The 15,694-nt window shown below is 50.7% G+C and overlaps 1 protein-coding gene across 1 annotated transcript in view; it reads left to right on the forward strand.

The window, feature by feature from the left end:
• The first annotated feature begins 11,893 nt into the window (after positions 1-11,893).
• LRFN2 (leucine rich repeat and fibronectin type III domain containing 2) overlaps positions 11,894-15,694 on the forward strand; it is a 177,162-nt gene continuing 173,361 nt past the window's right edge. Inside the window, exon 1 of the mRNA XM_059937466.1 lies at positions 11,894-12,169. The gene's annotated coding sequence lies outside the window, so the exon portion shown is untranslated. The remainder of the gene's footprint in view (positions 12,170-15,694) is intronic.

Consider the following 15,694-nt stretch of genomic DNA (forward strand, 5'->3'; position numbering starts at 1 on the left):
AGTGCAACCTGCTGCAGTGCCCGCCTGCAGTGCCCCCCCGCCCCCCCCGCGCCCCGTCCCCTGCACCCGGCGGCGCGCCAATCCTGCTGCAGCCGCAGCGCGGGGCTTTCTCCCACGCGGTGCTTCATCCAACTTCAGGCTGGTTATAAATGGCTATTGTGCAGAGATGGTGGCATTTCATCCTCAAATCTCCTTCTTTGAGCTAGGAGAAATGGCTGGTCTTTCTCTGCTGTCCCTCAAACCTCCAACTGATTTCCTGGCCTCAGCGACAGGCCCCAACCTTCTGTTTCTATTAGCATCCCTCTCACATGATTGGGAGCCAAGCTTATAGGGGGTAATGTTAGATAAATGCCAAGTCTCCAGAGGCTTCACATGGTGGTAGGACAGGTACTGGAGAAAAGAACTCAGTGTGTTGAAAAGAATGACAGCCAAAGAATCCCATTTAATTTGATGGCGCGATGAATATTTAAAGTTTTATAAAGAAATACAGGAAGGCAATCAGGCCTATTCAGGCGTGTGCTCCGGGGAACAGGGTACACTCCCCATGCGTTGGCAATATGGGGATGGGAGTTGAGGATGAGGGTGGGGTGGAGGACACACATAAATAGTCCATATTCTTCCCATTCTTTGTATTTGAGGTGAAAAAGAGCTTACTAGTACAATTCAAGGAGAAGCAGAGGGGGAAAATCCTCCCAGATAATTATCATAACATACTGACACCCTAAACAGTTCCTTTTTAAAACAGAATTTCTAATATCATCCCTTTGGAGATAAAATATTGAGACATGAATCCCTTGGCAAATGATTCAGGAACCATACACGCTGTGATAAGGGCACCTGCCACAGAAACAGGAGGGGGCATAAATCTCCTACCGTCTGTGTGGAATGCCTAATGGTGCCACCCATCTGGCAGAGCGGGGTCATCAGAAACCTCCAAAGAGCCACTCTGAGGGCAGTTAATTCTTTATAGACATGTACCAGATATTTCCATTTTGTATCAGCCATTATGTCAAATCCTAGTATCAGAGACCTGGGGTGAGATACAACCCCTGCCTTCAAAGAGCTTCGAGTCCTCTTGGAGAGACAGATATGTGTGCACAGGATACTGTAGTGCTAGCCCTGCACAGAGCAAAGAGGACAAGCTAAGGGGTTACGGGGCAGGGAGTGGGGACTCTATCAATGCTGATTGTGAGGACAGGGGAAGACTTCATATTAGTCATTGCCCTGCCGTTATCTCTTGAGCATTCACCTTTATACAACTAAATTGCTACTATAAATGACTGAAAATTGATGCCTGAGGGTTTTTCCTGGCCAAGAGAACCAGTTGTGCTGGAGAGTCAATGTCCCTGGAAGCCCTCAGGCAATGATATGCAGCAAGTAGGTGGATAAATACCCCACTCCCTCACCCCTGGAGGGGACAATTCAGAGTGTGCTTCACACTGTATCCCAGAGATCCCCAGTGGAATGAGCTCCAACTGGAAGTACTTGCTTTATTGGGTTACTCCCCTTTCTTTCTTCACTTCTCACCCCGCCCCCCACTGACATTTTCTAGGTCACCTCCCAAATAAAATACTTGTACTGAAATTCCTACTAAAGGTCTGTTTCTGGAGGAACCCAAACTAGCTCAATTCCAATGGCTGACTTTTATTAAAAGTCACCCATGCCCAGCACTGTGCTGGCTTTTATACTATTTCTAATCCTTATAATAATCCTGAAAAGTAAGAATTATTGTTTCCACTTTACAGATGAAGAAACTGAGTCCCAAGTGGTGAAAAATGGTTTTTTCAAGGTCACAGAAAAAACTAGAGACCTTGAGCAAATTAAGTTCTAAGACTCATCAGGGATTGTTCTTTTTCTTCCTAGAACCACACCCAAGGTGAAGGGAACAAGGATCCCTTTGAAAGTGTGATAAATATGATAGCCTCTCTCTCAGGGAAAAAGAACAAAAAAGCCACATGCACATACATGTGAAATTAACTGTGCAAATTCTAACCCTTAGAATCCCCATGGGCTCCAGATTAAGAAATTATATTAAGGAATAAGACTTTCAAAAAACAGGGGACAAAATATATTCCTGGGGATTTGGGGAGGTGGGAAAACTATGAAGAGGATATAGTTTAGGAGGGAGTAGTGGGGAGAATGGATAACAAACATATCACAGTTTGATCAGTCAGTGGAACCCATGGGGTACAGAAGAAGATGTTAACTTAGGGAGGTGGGGGTAAGGATAGTGCTCTGGCTGAGTGAAAGTTGGGAAGGAATATTTGGGGGAATAGCCCATGATCCCAATAGAATTCAGAGCCCCGAGGAGGGTGTGAGAGTTCCTCTCTAGCCTCAACTATGGATACTTATGCTGAGCTGTTCACTCCCTGATTTCTCAGTTATTTGACCTCAGAACTCCCCATCCCAAGCCCTTCATCTCCTCTTTACTCCAGCCATCCATATCATATGCCCAGTTACATCCTGGGCTTTCCAACAGGTAAAACTGTCTCATCTGGAAAACAGAAACCACCCTAGGTATTTCAAACAGAGGGGAATTCAATACAGGGAATGTGTGTCAAAGGAGTTGGTTGGATTTTAAAAGCAAGAAAGAGAAGATGCTATTACCCAGAGGTTGGTAACTTCATGAAGCCATTACTGCTCATAGAGCTGAAAGAATGAAAAGGGGAAGGTGTCCAGATCCCAGGATCCTGCACTCCCTGACATGAGTGGAACCACTGCTGGAACCTAGGATCTCACATCCCTTCTAATGCTGTTACCACAAGCAGAAAAGAGCTTCCACCTTCTTTGTGCATTCTAATCTCACTTGAGTGCTTCCCATCAGTGGATCCGATGCAGAATCTAGCAGGCAAGGGAGTCTTGGAAATGAGTTTTTCAGGTGTCCAAACCCCTGTGGTACAGGGGAGAGTATGAAAGAGCAGGTATGTGTTTCCTGCCAATAGGCACCATTCAGCACAGTCCCCCAAATCTGGAACTTCATTTTCTCCTTTGTTCTTGGCCACATGTTCTTATCCATCTTTCACTTTATATCTATTGAACCCCAGTTCCCCTTCAGAGCAAGCCCATCCCACTCCCCACCAATAACCCCCGCCTATCTTCACTATCCTGCTTACCTAGGACTTCACAACCCATCTTTCACAAGGACTCCAAGTTCACTGCACACTCAGTATGTCCCCACTCCCTCCTGACTACCCAAAATCCTAGAGCACAAACATCCTGGTTCTTTCTGTTGTTCTCAGGTTGACAAATGGCAGGACAAAGTCCCATGACCTGCCTGAGTTTCCATCACAGCTTAATGAAAACAATGGGCATTGCTTCTGCCTGAAATACTCATATTCATCCCCTGGCAAACTGCCAGTCTCATCCCCAGGGGGCTGCTCCAACCTTCCTCTCCTCTCAAGTTCCACTTCCTCTCTCTGTACCACTCAACTTGCAAGATCCAGACCACATATCACTTCCTTCCAGACCACATATCACTTCCTTCCACCTCAAAATATCTGTCATCTCCTTTCCTTTGTTCTTTTCCTCTGGTCTCTGCAGAAGAAGGACCCCTTCCTCTTTCTAGGGTTCATGCCTGAACACTTCCTGCCCCTTCCCTCTCCTCCCCTCCCCTCTCCTTCCCTCCCCTCCTCTCCCCTTCCCTCCCCTGGAAGATCTCTTCTTGTTTTCTTTGTACGCTGGCTGCTTCACTCTGGCTTACACCCAAGTGTTTCCCACCCCCAATAAACTCTTTCCTCCACTCTGATTTCTCCTGAGCTTCCATCCCACCTTCCACCCTCCTTTCACAGCTAAACTTCTCGAAAAAGTATTATACGCTCACCGCCTCTACTTCCTCACCTCCCACTCAGTCCCAACCACTAGCAATCTGGTTTCCACACCCATAACACTGCAGAAATTGCTCTCTTAAAGGCCACAATGACCTCCGAATCACCAAGCCGGATAGCTCTGCTTTACCAGTCACCATTTCTCCTAGACCTACTCCTCTGCCAGGTCAAATACACTATTTAACCAAATTCTAAGCCAGTGGTCCTGGCTGGTGTGTCACGGCACAGGGGTGTGCTGGAGATTGGTCACAGGCAGGCCTGGGATGTACCATTCAACCATAGGGGTAATGAAAATATAGAAATATTTTCAAACCACTGCCAGAGTCCCCCATGTGTCTCTTTCCACCACCTTGCTGCCCAAGCCCCTGCTCTAGGACCCCAAGATGACCCTCCTCATTATGTAACAGAATGATGTTTGGTGTGGTAGGGGGCTTCTGCTCTTATTAGTGGGTACCTGGGTATACCTGTTGTTAGATCTTTTTCAGTGTCATCCCTGTTTAATGCTGTGCTGAGATATTGATTACTGGGACTAGCCACGTAGAGTCAGGGGAGTCTGGAGGGCAAGTTGTCCCCCGGGGAAAATCAGCCTCTCTACTGACCCTCCATGTGCTATACAGATATTTTCTATGTGAGCCCTGGCATGGGGAAATTGGGTAGCAAAGCTCCAAGCCCCCTCCCCTACCTTGATTCCCATGATAAGAGCCTGTTCTTCTACACTTCTGTGGGCTGCTTCTCTGTCTCCTTGTCTGGCTTCTCTAACAAGGTGACCCTGGACAAGCTACTTAATCTTGTTGAGCCTCAGTCTCCTTATCCATAAAATGGGGCCAACCAATTTCTGCTTTGCAGGGAGGATCATGGGTAATATGTGTAAAATGGCTAGTGCAGGACCACAGGTGGAGTAAAGCCCAATAAGTGTAGGTTCCTAACCTCCACCTCCCTCTCACTCTATGCTTTCTCCCCTGGGGACTTCCTCCATTCCCATGACCTTCCACCTCCACTCTACCCTTATTTCTTCCCGACCCACTTATTCAATTATGTCCTGAACAAGAGGACCTGGGTATCCCCAAGCTCTCAATCTCCAGACATGCAATGTGGAACTCATCATTCCCCATCTCCCCTCCCACTTTCTCCCATCTTCCCAGTATCTCTCAAGGACACCGACCATCCTTCTCGCTAAGTAGGCTTCGTAACATGAAGTGGGCTTTGACCACAATCATCTTCTTCCTCAGACCTCACAGCTAGGCATCTCTGAGGTCTGGTCCATTCTACTTCTCACATCCACTCCCTTTTATTGTCACTACTATAGACTTCATTGTGATGGTTTTTCCCCCTACCTGGACTATTTCAATACCTTTATACATGCTTTTCTTTTATTCGAGTACTTCTCCCAGCAGTTTAACCACCAAACCCCTACATAGATCTATTCAAAGCACTTCAGTGTTACACAGTTATTTGCACAAAGGAACCTGGACCCAAGGCAGCACCAACCTATTCTGTTCTTTTATTTCTCACTATGTTCTTGAATAATAATAATAGTAATGACAACTAACATTTCTTGAAAATTTACTATGTGCCACTTTATCTAATATTCGAAAGTTGTTTATGTCATTTAATCCTCTCATCCAGACTGTGTTATTGTCACTATTATTAATCTCACTTTATTGATGAAGAGATGGAACTGCAGAGAGGCTCAGCAACTAGCCTAAGGTAACTTCTCTTACAGGTGGGGGACTTGAATTTAAACTGAGAGTCTGTATCCAACGCCTACATTTCTAACCACCATTCCTTCTTCTGTCCTTGCTTTGGTGACACAAGAAAACTCCCCATGTCTGCACACCCACTTTACTGCCTTGCCTCCTTGCTGTCACCTGTACTTTTAACCCCACCTGGACTGCCAGCTTCTCTCATCTCTTTACTCACCAAAATGCTGTTCATCCTTCAAGTGTCATTCAAATTTTAATGCCTCCTTGAAGTCTTGTCTGATTTTCTTGCTTGGAAGTGATCTCTCTATTCTGTAAATACAAAATTTTCCCAAACTTTTTATTTTTACCTAATTCCTTTATATTATAGTCATTTGCTAAACTAGAGCGTAAGATGGGGCCACAGCTGATTTTTCCCTTAATCCTTCTCTGCATTTTTCACATGAAGCTTACAAAGGCAGTTTTATTAGATGAAATTGAATTATTGTCCTGCTTGGGACCAAGAATGGGTTGGTTTCTGCTCCGCTCTCCAAGTCCCTTTGAAAGAAAAGCCAAAGGCTTGATTAAGGAATGGAAAGAATTCTGTAGTCAGTCAATTCCTGCTGTGATAAATCTCTTGGGTGAAGGATGGTGAGGCAGGGATATAAATGACTATAGCTGTGCTTCCCGGTCGACTGGATTATAAAACAAACTGCATACTTACGACTATATGATCCAAACAATATATAAAAGAAGGCAGGGAGAGGTGAAGGAAGGCACTAAGAGTTGGTAGGAAAGGAGGGAATCTGCCTATCCCTTTTGAGAGTGACAAAATTAATGAATGACAAAATGAATCCCTGCCTTGATTCTCCTGAAACAAGTTTACTTCACAACCAGTCACTTCGGGCACAAGCTCTGGAGTTAAGAGTGCCGGGGTTAGGAGTCTGGCTCTGTTACTCACCAACTCTCTGACCTAGCAAGTTACTCAGCCTCTCTATGCCTTAGTTTCCGTATGTGTAAAATGAAGACAGTAATAGTACCTGCCTCAGAGGGTTTTGTGGGAATTAAATAAAATGGCCATTGTCCAGGGTGCAGAGGAGTGGCTGACACACGTGTGCCCTAAATGTTGCCTAGCACCCTTACTGGTATGTGCCTGATGGCAAGAGAGGAGGCTGGCATCAGCAAGGTGGTCTGGTGAAGCACGGGGGGTGCTGCGACAGGTTACTGGGTGGAGTTAAGAGCTATGGTCCTTCCCAGATCCTCCTGGGCACCTACCCCAGCCCACAGTGTTTTCTGCTTCAATACCACCCTCAAGATATGGGGATTCCCTGGCAGGAGGCAAAAGCCAGGGAAGTCATTGGCATCTGTTGCCTTAAGTCCTGCTCCTAACGGCTGATTCCTTTAATGCTCTTCACTGGCATCCTAGAGACCATTTAGCTCCAACTCTCTCTCTTTAAAGATGGAGAAGCTAAGGTCCAGAGAGAGGAAGAGTTGCCCAAGTTCACTTTAAAGAGGCAGAATCCAGATCCTGTATCTTCCCCTCTGGTGCTCTTTCAACCACCCTACCCCACAATTCCAGGGTCTCCTAACTCTGTGCATTTGCCAGGGTGCTTCTCTCAAGCTGCAAAATATCCACCAAGTTGGCCCTAGTTGCCTTGGCCTTCTCTCCACGGGATGTCAACTGCACTTCAGGCGTACTTGGTAACTCACCACTTAGTGGCATCCGGGCTGGTATTAGAGAGGCTGCCTCGTACACAGGGAGGAGCATGGGATGTGGAGTCCGAAGACTGGGTTTGAAATCCAGTGCCATCCAACAGGAGCTCCAAACTCTTGGAGTCGCCATGTCTTTGTTTGTGAAACAGGGGTAATGATCTATTATTGCCTGCGACTGTTATGACAAATCAGTGGCGCGGCATTTGCAAATGTTCTTTATAGACTGCAAGGCGCTGTGCTGATGTCAGTTTGTGTTCTTTCTCTCCAGAAAGAGACTCTGCCTTCTTCCTCCCTGTTTTCTCCCCTGCAGAGTGCTAGGTGGTACGCAGAAGACGCACAGTAAAGACTTCCTTGTTGATTGAATGTGATCTTTCAGGATGGTCTGACATTTTGATGCATCAGGAGCCCAACCCCAGACCTGGTATTGGGGCAAGAGAGTAAAGCTGTGAAGGGAACCCATGGGGCCTGGGGGAGGGGGAGAGACAAACAGAGGACTTGATGATGAAAAGCAAACTGGATTTAGAAAACAAACTCCAGCTAATGGCTGTAGGTGGTGTTAGTCAGTTCTGTTAAGGAATTTGGGAATACATATGCATACTAATAGGAATTTATTTTGGCTGCTTCTTACTCCAGCGTTTGGGAAGGGAGGAGGGGTAGAGGGCACTGCAGGATTAAAAGACACTGGACCTGTATCTCTAGAAAGTACACTCTGGGGCTAGGCTCCTGAGGAAGCGTTGCAAGTTCTACAAGGCCTGTGGGATAAGCTGGGATCAGGCTGGCTGTTAGTCCTGTTGGAAGCAGAGAGAATGGGGCTAAGGATTTAGGAAGGGCTCCTAATTTCTAGCCACGCAGTAGACTCAGTGGAGGGAGGTCCCAAGGCCTTATGAGACCGTGCCCTAGGATCTCTCCGATTCCTGTGGTCCGTAGAATCAGTCTTCAGGCCATGATGTGCCAAGGGGGACTCTAAGAAGCATCTAGTACATTCCTGGGATTATAGACTGTTCTTTTATGGAGCAGCCTCAACAGTCTCCACCCTGTGATTCCATATCCTCAGGCACCTGGCTCTGTCCTGTCAGCTCCCTGAAGCCCTCACTGCTTTTTACACCCATTCCCTCTCTTTTTCATACTCAGTGGATACAGAGAGGCTCCTCACTGTCTTTTGCACAGGGGTCCTTCTATTGGTTATGAAGGCCCAGGCCGACCCGGCCTTCTCTTCCTCAGGCTGAATGCCTCTCCGCCTCCAGCCCCTCCCAAGAACTCCTCTTATCATGCACTGCCATCCCATTGAGCAAGCGGGTGTTGGGAGCCAACCACAAGTAGGGGGAGGGGGATTGGTAACTATAGTTCAGCCAGAAAGCCAGACAACAGGGTGAAGCTGGTCAGGAGTGCCCAGGAGAGCAGGGGAAGATGAGTCATGATGGCGGGCAAGGGGAGCTTGAGCTTTCTCCACATTGGGGTATTGCAGTCATCCCAATACCCCAAGGATGCAGCATTGCCCCGATGTGCAGTGTGAAGCGCAAGGCACAATCATTCTCTGCCGCATAGAGACGTGAAAAGGTGTGTGAAAACATTCTTAAGCACCTGCTGGGAGCTCTCTGGGAAATCATTTATCTGCCCTGCACTTTAGTGCCTTGGCTCGAAAACTGAAACAAAGAAGTTATGTACAAAAAGCCTTGAAAATGTTCATACCTTTCTGCCCAGTGATTCTACTTCAGGGAATCTAGCCCAAGCAAAGAAGCAAGAATGCAGGCAAAGACTTAGGTACAAAGATGTTCATCACAGGGTTATTTAGAAAAGTGAACTTGTGAAATCCAGAAGAATCCCAATGCCCACCATTCGAATGGATTGTATACGAGCTTTCTCTCCTCGCTGTACCTCTCTCTCTCTCTCTCCCTCTCCCCCCAACCCCACCTCTCTCTCTCTCTCATGCAGGATGATAGTAGCACCTCTTTGGGAAGCCCCGGCCCACCTCTGTGGTCAGCAGTCAGTAAAAGCAGCCAGATAGCTAGAACAGCATTGGCCCTACCCAGGCCTTCTGGGCTTGCTCAAGGAAACAAGAAATCCACCATCCTTCACCTTTCCGTTACTGAAGTGTGGATTATCTTCTGGGGATTTTCTACCGTGAATGGTGACTGCAGACTGGTTTTCTCTTGGCCTCCCGAGGAGCATCTGGGTCCCCACCTTTCTCCATCTGCCAAAGTCACTCAGGGGTTCCTAGAGCTGGACAGGCCCTTAAAGCACACAGGCCAGCTCCTTTGAGGGGATGGGAATTGTCACATTGCTTTTTAGTACAAAGCCATGGTGAACATCCAGGCCACCTGACTCCTAGCCCAGTGCTGAGTGCTCAGGTGAGGCAAATAGTGTTCAAAAAATAAGCCAGTTGTCCTCAGAATTACCCAAAGTGCAAGAAATGATCCAGGTCCTGGCTCTTCATGGGATATCCATTCCCTTCTCTGAGCTGGAACAACTTCTTGATGGGGTATTGGGTTCCCTTTGGAGGAGGGATTGGGCTATCCCTCCAGCATCTCTGGCCTTCATGCCATCCTAACGCCTTATTGGTTTCTGAGTGCAGCTCCATCTCTGCTCTGGTGCCAGCTTCATCCTATCCCTGCCACTAGATTCCAGTCCTCTCATGGGTGACTCTGGTGTAAGGAGATAATCTAGCCTGATGCCCCTGACCCTTGGGGGCAATTCAGAGACTTGAATCTGGGCTATAGCTCCTCCTTCCACTCTTGACCCCTCCCCTTGGAGTCCCCACCTATGGAATGCAAAACCAAAGGATAAGCGAGGAAGAAAACCCTCTTCCTGATGATCTTCCCCCCTTCACCCCTTCCCCTACTTTCACGTCCTCCTGTTTCTACCCCCACCTCCTTCTACTCACCTCCTCCTTCCTTCTTCCTTTCCTCATTTCTCCTCTTTTCCTCTATCCCCACCCCCTGTTCCAGCCCCTCTTTTCTTGTGTCAACCCACTCTGATGTACCTTGAATTTCATCCTGGCCATGCCCTTTTCCCCTCAGGCTTTCTAGAGTCCCCCCAGGGAAGGACTTGTCTTTCAGGGTCTGCAGAACACTGATCTAGCAGTTTCCCTGAGTGTACATGGGGAGGGTGCCCACCACATGGGGATCTAGGTGCCTGGGCTTCAGCAGATTTTCACCCATTTGTATGCACACAGAGAGGAGGCAGGGTTTTATATTACAGATTTATGCAGCTGAGCCAATCCTGTGGCTGCAGAGACACTTCCATATGCCACATGTGCCTCCCTGTGGGTATCTGGGACAGGTGCATGGGAGGTGTAGCCAGTAGAAGAGATGGATTGAGACATTCTCCCTGGATTTAGCAGCTGGAGTACAAGCAGGAATCTCAAACTTTCAGTTCCTTCAGTGGGAAAGGCACCCGTACCTCTTGGGAAGCCCAGTAAGTCAGAGCCTGGTCCTACCTTCCCAAGAACTGGTTGCTGATCCCAGTGGGCAGAGAGGAAAACCAAAGTTAGATGAGACCCCTGCCAGGCCCAGATCTTCTGATGCTAAGTCCACAGTAGTGTTGGAGTGGGGACTCAGCTATGTGCCACGTGCCTCGGACAAGTCGCTTTACTCTTCGGAGCCTCAGTTTCCTCACACGTCAAATGAGGGTCGCTGGGAGGATCAAACAAGGGAAGGCGACGTGCAAACAGTTGGCGCCACTGCACACTTCACGGATTCTGGCGATACTCACGAAAAGTCTAAGCGTGCGTGTGCATGCGCCGGGCGCTCATTTGTCCTGGGTCGCCTCGCTAGGGTGTCGGAATCAGAACCGGGCCAGGGCTGGGTGGACGCGAGCCTCCCAGCCCCCACCCCCAGCACAGGGCCGGCGCTGTGGGGTTTTTCTCCGGCAGGCGGCGGGCTGAAGGCTGCACGGCGCGCTCTGCACGTGAGGCGGCAGCACCGGCTCCGGCCGCAGCGCGCAGCCCGGGCCACCCGGCTAGCCTGGCGCAGTGGCTGCCCGCGCCGCTGGGCCGCCGAGTCCACCCTGTCGGCTCCCGGAGCGCGAGGCCCGCCTGCCGCCCTCCCCGGCCCCCCGCCGCCCCTCCGTGCGGGCCCGGCTGGCCAGCGGCTGCCCTCGCGCCACCCCCGCGGGGCCCTCGTGCCCTCCGGTTCCGGCGGCCGGGTGGGTCGGCGCAGAAGGGGGTGCGCCTCGCGGCTGGCCCGAGGCTGGCTCCCGGCTCCTGCAGCTCCGCCGGCCGCCTTTGGGGGCGGCCTCGCCGGGGAGCTCGGAGGAACGGTGCGCACGGCCCGGGGTTCCGGGCGCCTCCGGCCGCTGGGCTCTCTCTGCCGCCGGCCTCGCGCGGCCGCAGCAGCCGGTCCGGCTCCCTCCCGGCTCCATGCGTGCGATCGCCGAGCGTGTGTGTGTGACGGGGGCGCGCGTGTGCGCGCGCGCGTGTGGGGCAGTGTGCTTGCGGGGCTTGCGGGGGGAGTGTGTTTGTGTGCGTGTGGGTGTGAGTGCCTGGCTCGTTCTCGCTGAGACACACACACTCTCTCTCTCTCTCTCTCTCCCTCTGTCTCTCTCTCTCACGCACAAACCGGCTGGCTCGTCTGAACTTGAAGACGCCCCACATTCCAAGATGCCCGAGGTTCCTGGGGATGCCCGGGGTTCTTCGATCTGGAAAATCCTACCGGCGTCCTCCTAGGGAGGGATTATCTGGGGTTTTTTTTGCTTTTTTAAATCTGGAAGAGAACAAGTTGTGCTTTTTCCTCCCTTCTTCTTGCTAAATGCCGTGGATATAACTGAATAAACCGCTCAGGGCTCTCCCCGCGTGGACGTCCGAGGCCACCATCTGCCTACGTTCGCCGGAGCCGGAGGGCTTAGCTCGAGCCGGTCTTGGGCAGGGAAGGATGCGTGGCCGAGCCAGGGAGCCCGGGCGCCCCGCGGAGCCGGCCTCGGTGCCTCCCAGCCGGGGGTAGATGCTGCCTCGCCCAGGTGAGTGGTCGCCGCCGCTGCGTCTCAGCGATCTGGGTGTCCGCGGGAGCTCGGCGCTGCGCTGAAAGCACCGGGGGAGCCGGGAACTTTGCATCCCTTTCTTTTTCACTTGAGGACTCCCTCACCGGGCAGTCATATGAATACCCTCTTCTCTTTTCGCCCATCCTTGTCGCGGGAGGTTTCCTTTTCTTTATTTCCTTTTTTTTTTTTCCGATAGTGGGGGGCGAGGAGCGGGGAGAGCGGGTCAGTGTGAGGCCAGAGAGCAAGAGGGAGAGACGGGAGCCGCAGGTAGACGGAAACGTTGAAACAGCAGGAGAACTTTGCCACCAGCCCACTCTGTTGCATCTCTCCACATGCGAAGCCTGGCTAGAGCGATTGCTGGGGGCTGGGTCGGACGCCAGGGCTCCCTGCGCTCCGTGGGCTGGGTTGGGTGGGGTAGAGCCCGGTGTGGAAGGTTGACTCAGTGCTGATGGAGGGAAGGAAGGCATCATTGCAGTTTCGGGAGGCAGGCAGGTAGGGCAACCTCAGGGACCCTGTCCTGTCTTCAGGTAGAAGGCAGGGAGATCAGGGAGATTGTGCGTGTGCAGCTTGGGGCATCAGAATGGCATGATGAAGCAATATGGAAACTGGCATTAGCCGTGCCTAGCTGGTAGGTCTATCTCCCACCCAGCCCTGCCCTGGTTCTAAGGTTGGCCTGGGCAGGGAGGAGGGAAAGCAGTGGACAGCTGCTTGGAGGCCGGCAGTGCCTTGCTCTGCACAGACCCTAGGGGACGACAGGGAGGTGTCCTGCCCATCTTTCCTTCGCCCCAGTACAAAGGACATAGGCAGCGAGTTCGAGGGAGACAGAGCCCCTGAAAGCCAGAAACTGAAAGAGAAATAGGAGGGAGCCTGAGCAGAGACCGCAAAGGGACTGAGCCAGGCCAACACCAAGCGCCTGCTGAGATGTCCTCAGACAGTCAGAAACCCGCGGGGAGAGGGTGTTTTTCAGAGCCCGCACTCCGAGCTGGAGTTACAGGCACGGCTGTAGATGCTGACCCTCTGCCCCGCCACTGTGGAGTGTGTGTACGTGTTAGTGTGATTGTATGTGTGTGCATGCATGTGTCAGGGAGGGGGGACCTCTGTGGCTGCAATGGGCTGATTGGTCTTGTGGGGCTGGGGGAGGGGGCGGCTTCAGGAAATTGAGCCCCCGGGGCTGGGGAGGAGCAAAGCGAGGCAGGAAACTGCCAGCTGTGAAGTTCCTAGGGACCAGGCTGAGAGGTTCTTGTTGGGCTGTTGTACGTGGATGGGGGCCAGCCTGGAACTCACGGTGGGGAGACCCAGGTGGGGAGATTGTGGGGAGACTGGGAGCGCAGATCCCGGGTCTTGGGGTTGTGTGCTGGGCTGGTCGCTGCCCTCTACGAAGAGCTTTATGCAGCCGCTTGCAGTGGAACCCAGCTGGCTGTGGGACTCGCTTGTGGGGTACCTTGGGGGCTGAAGGGAATCAGGATCGTGCAGGGAGGACTCGGAAGCTCACGAGGGCCTGCACTTGGAGCCGGCAGCCTCTGCAGACCACACCAGCTGCCTCGGCCCTTCAGCTGACGCTGGAATGTCGTCTCTCCCTTCTGACTCTGGCTAGGGGTGCGGAGTTCCATCTCTCTCCTCTGGCTCCTCACGTGCTTCTGTTCAGGCCCCCTGCCCAGCCCTCAGTTTAGAGCTTCTGGTCTAATTCCTGCCCAGGAATGTAATTACTTATCTTCCTGCCCTTGCCCTGGGGAATACAAACAGCCAACTTGGCATTTCTATTTCACCCTCTGGCGGTGCTTCTCTGGGCGGTGGGCTCTCAGCTCCATCCCCTGTCGGGCTAGACCGGGTTTCTGGCTGCCTGCTCTGGGGCTCAGGCTCCCAGCTTCTCTGAGATGCCAGTTCCTTTCCCAGGCCCCGAAATCTGAGAAGCTGGGGAGTGTGGCCTGAGAGAGGGTGAGCAGGGAGCTTCCAGGAGGCGAGACTGAGGAGGCGATGGAGGGTGGAAAGGGTGGGAGATGCAGACGAGGTAGGTGGGGCCACTGGGAGAATCCAGCAGCCTTTTGGCCACCCAAGCCCTGGTTTGGCTACAGTGGAAATCGCTTTTGTGTCTTGGCTGCAGCTCTGAAGTAAAATCAAGGATCCAGGGGGGTTTTGGCCTCCAAGTGTCAGGAATGTCAAGTCTCTCTAGCCTGTGGGGTGGAGCAGTTCTCTTTCAGAAAGTCCCCTGTCTTGAAGTGGAGATGAGTACAATATTGGCGTCTGGCAGTTTTCCATTCTGATGGGGGAGGCTTCTAGACTGAGAGCAGAGATGTAGAGCAGAAAACAACCAGAGACAGCCGAATGGAACAGGACCCTGGACAAAAGGAAGAACGATTTGGGTGTTTTGCAATTTTATTTTGAGTACAGTTAGAGTTTTAGGGTCCAACTTATTTGAAGGGATAGAGTTGTCATATACAGGCATACCTTGGAGATATTGCAGGTTCAGTTACGGACCACTGCAATAAAGCGTATATCACAATACAGTGAGTGAAACAAATTTTTTGGTTTCCCAGTGCATATAAAACTTATATTTACATTATATTGTAGTCTACTGAGTGTACAAGAGCATTATATCTAAAAAAACCCAATGTAATACCTTAATTAAAAAATACTTTGTTGCTAAAAATTCTAACCACCCTCTGAGCCTTCAGAAAGTCATAGTAGTAACATCAAAGATCACTGATCACAGATGACCGTAACAAATACAATAAAAATGAAAATGTTTGAAATACTGCAGAGTTACCAAAATGTGACACAGAGACACGAAGTGAACGAATGCTGTTGGAAAAATGCTGTTGCCAATATACTTGCTCGATGCAAGGTTGCCACAAACCTTCAACTGGTGAAAAGCACAATGTCTGTGAAGGGCAATAAAATGAAGCACGATAAAACAAGGTATGCCTGTAATGGAATGGAACCTACACTTGGAAGGCCTGGGTTCAAATTCTGGCTCTGCCACATCTTTGTTGGTTAAGCACTGGAGCCTCTGTGCTCTCCTCCGGTGACAGAAAATAATAGTATATGCCTTGCAGATGTGTATGACCCCATATTTGTCTCAGTGCTCCCCAAACTCCTTTGCAGATCTGGAGGACTGTTTGGGTGGAGGCGGAAGGTTTGGAGAGAGGGAGGGGCCCTCAGAGACATGGAGGATAGTGTCCCCAGCCTCCCCTGCCACACAACTGCCAGGAGGGTTTGATGCCATCACATGTAAACTGATCATTAAAAGACTCCAGGAAGCCCTCCAAGAAAACTTCGGGAATTGATATTTGAGAAGCAGATTTCACCTCTGGGGCTGTGGCACCTGCTTCCCTCCCTCCCTCTTGTTTGCTTTGGATTTTTACAGCCATGCACATTTACTCAGGATGCTCGGACTCTGTGTTTTACAAGTGTCATCTATCACCCTTTGCTACCTCAAGCTTGTGTGTGAAATATCTTCCAGAATCCAACCCCTGCCTTTCCTTCCCTGACTCTGCCTCTTGCTGC

The sequence above is a fragment of the Balaenoptera ricei genome, chromosome 11, assembly GCF_028023285.1.
Source record: "Balaenoptera ricei isolate mBalRic1 chromosome 11, mBalRic1.hap2, whole genome shotgun sequence".
NCBI classification, from domain to species: Eukaryota; Metazoa; Chordata; class Mammalia; order Artiodactyla; family Balaenopteridae; genus Balaenoptera; species Balaenoptera ricei.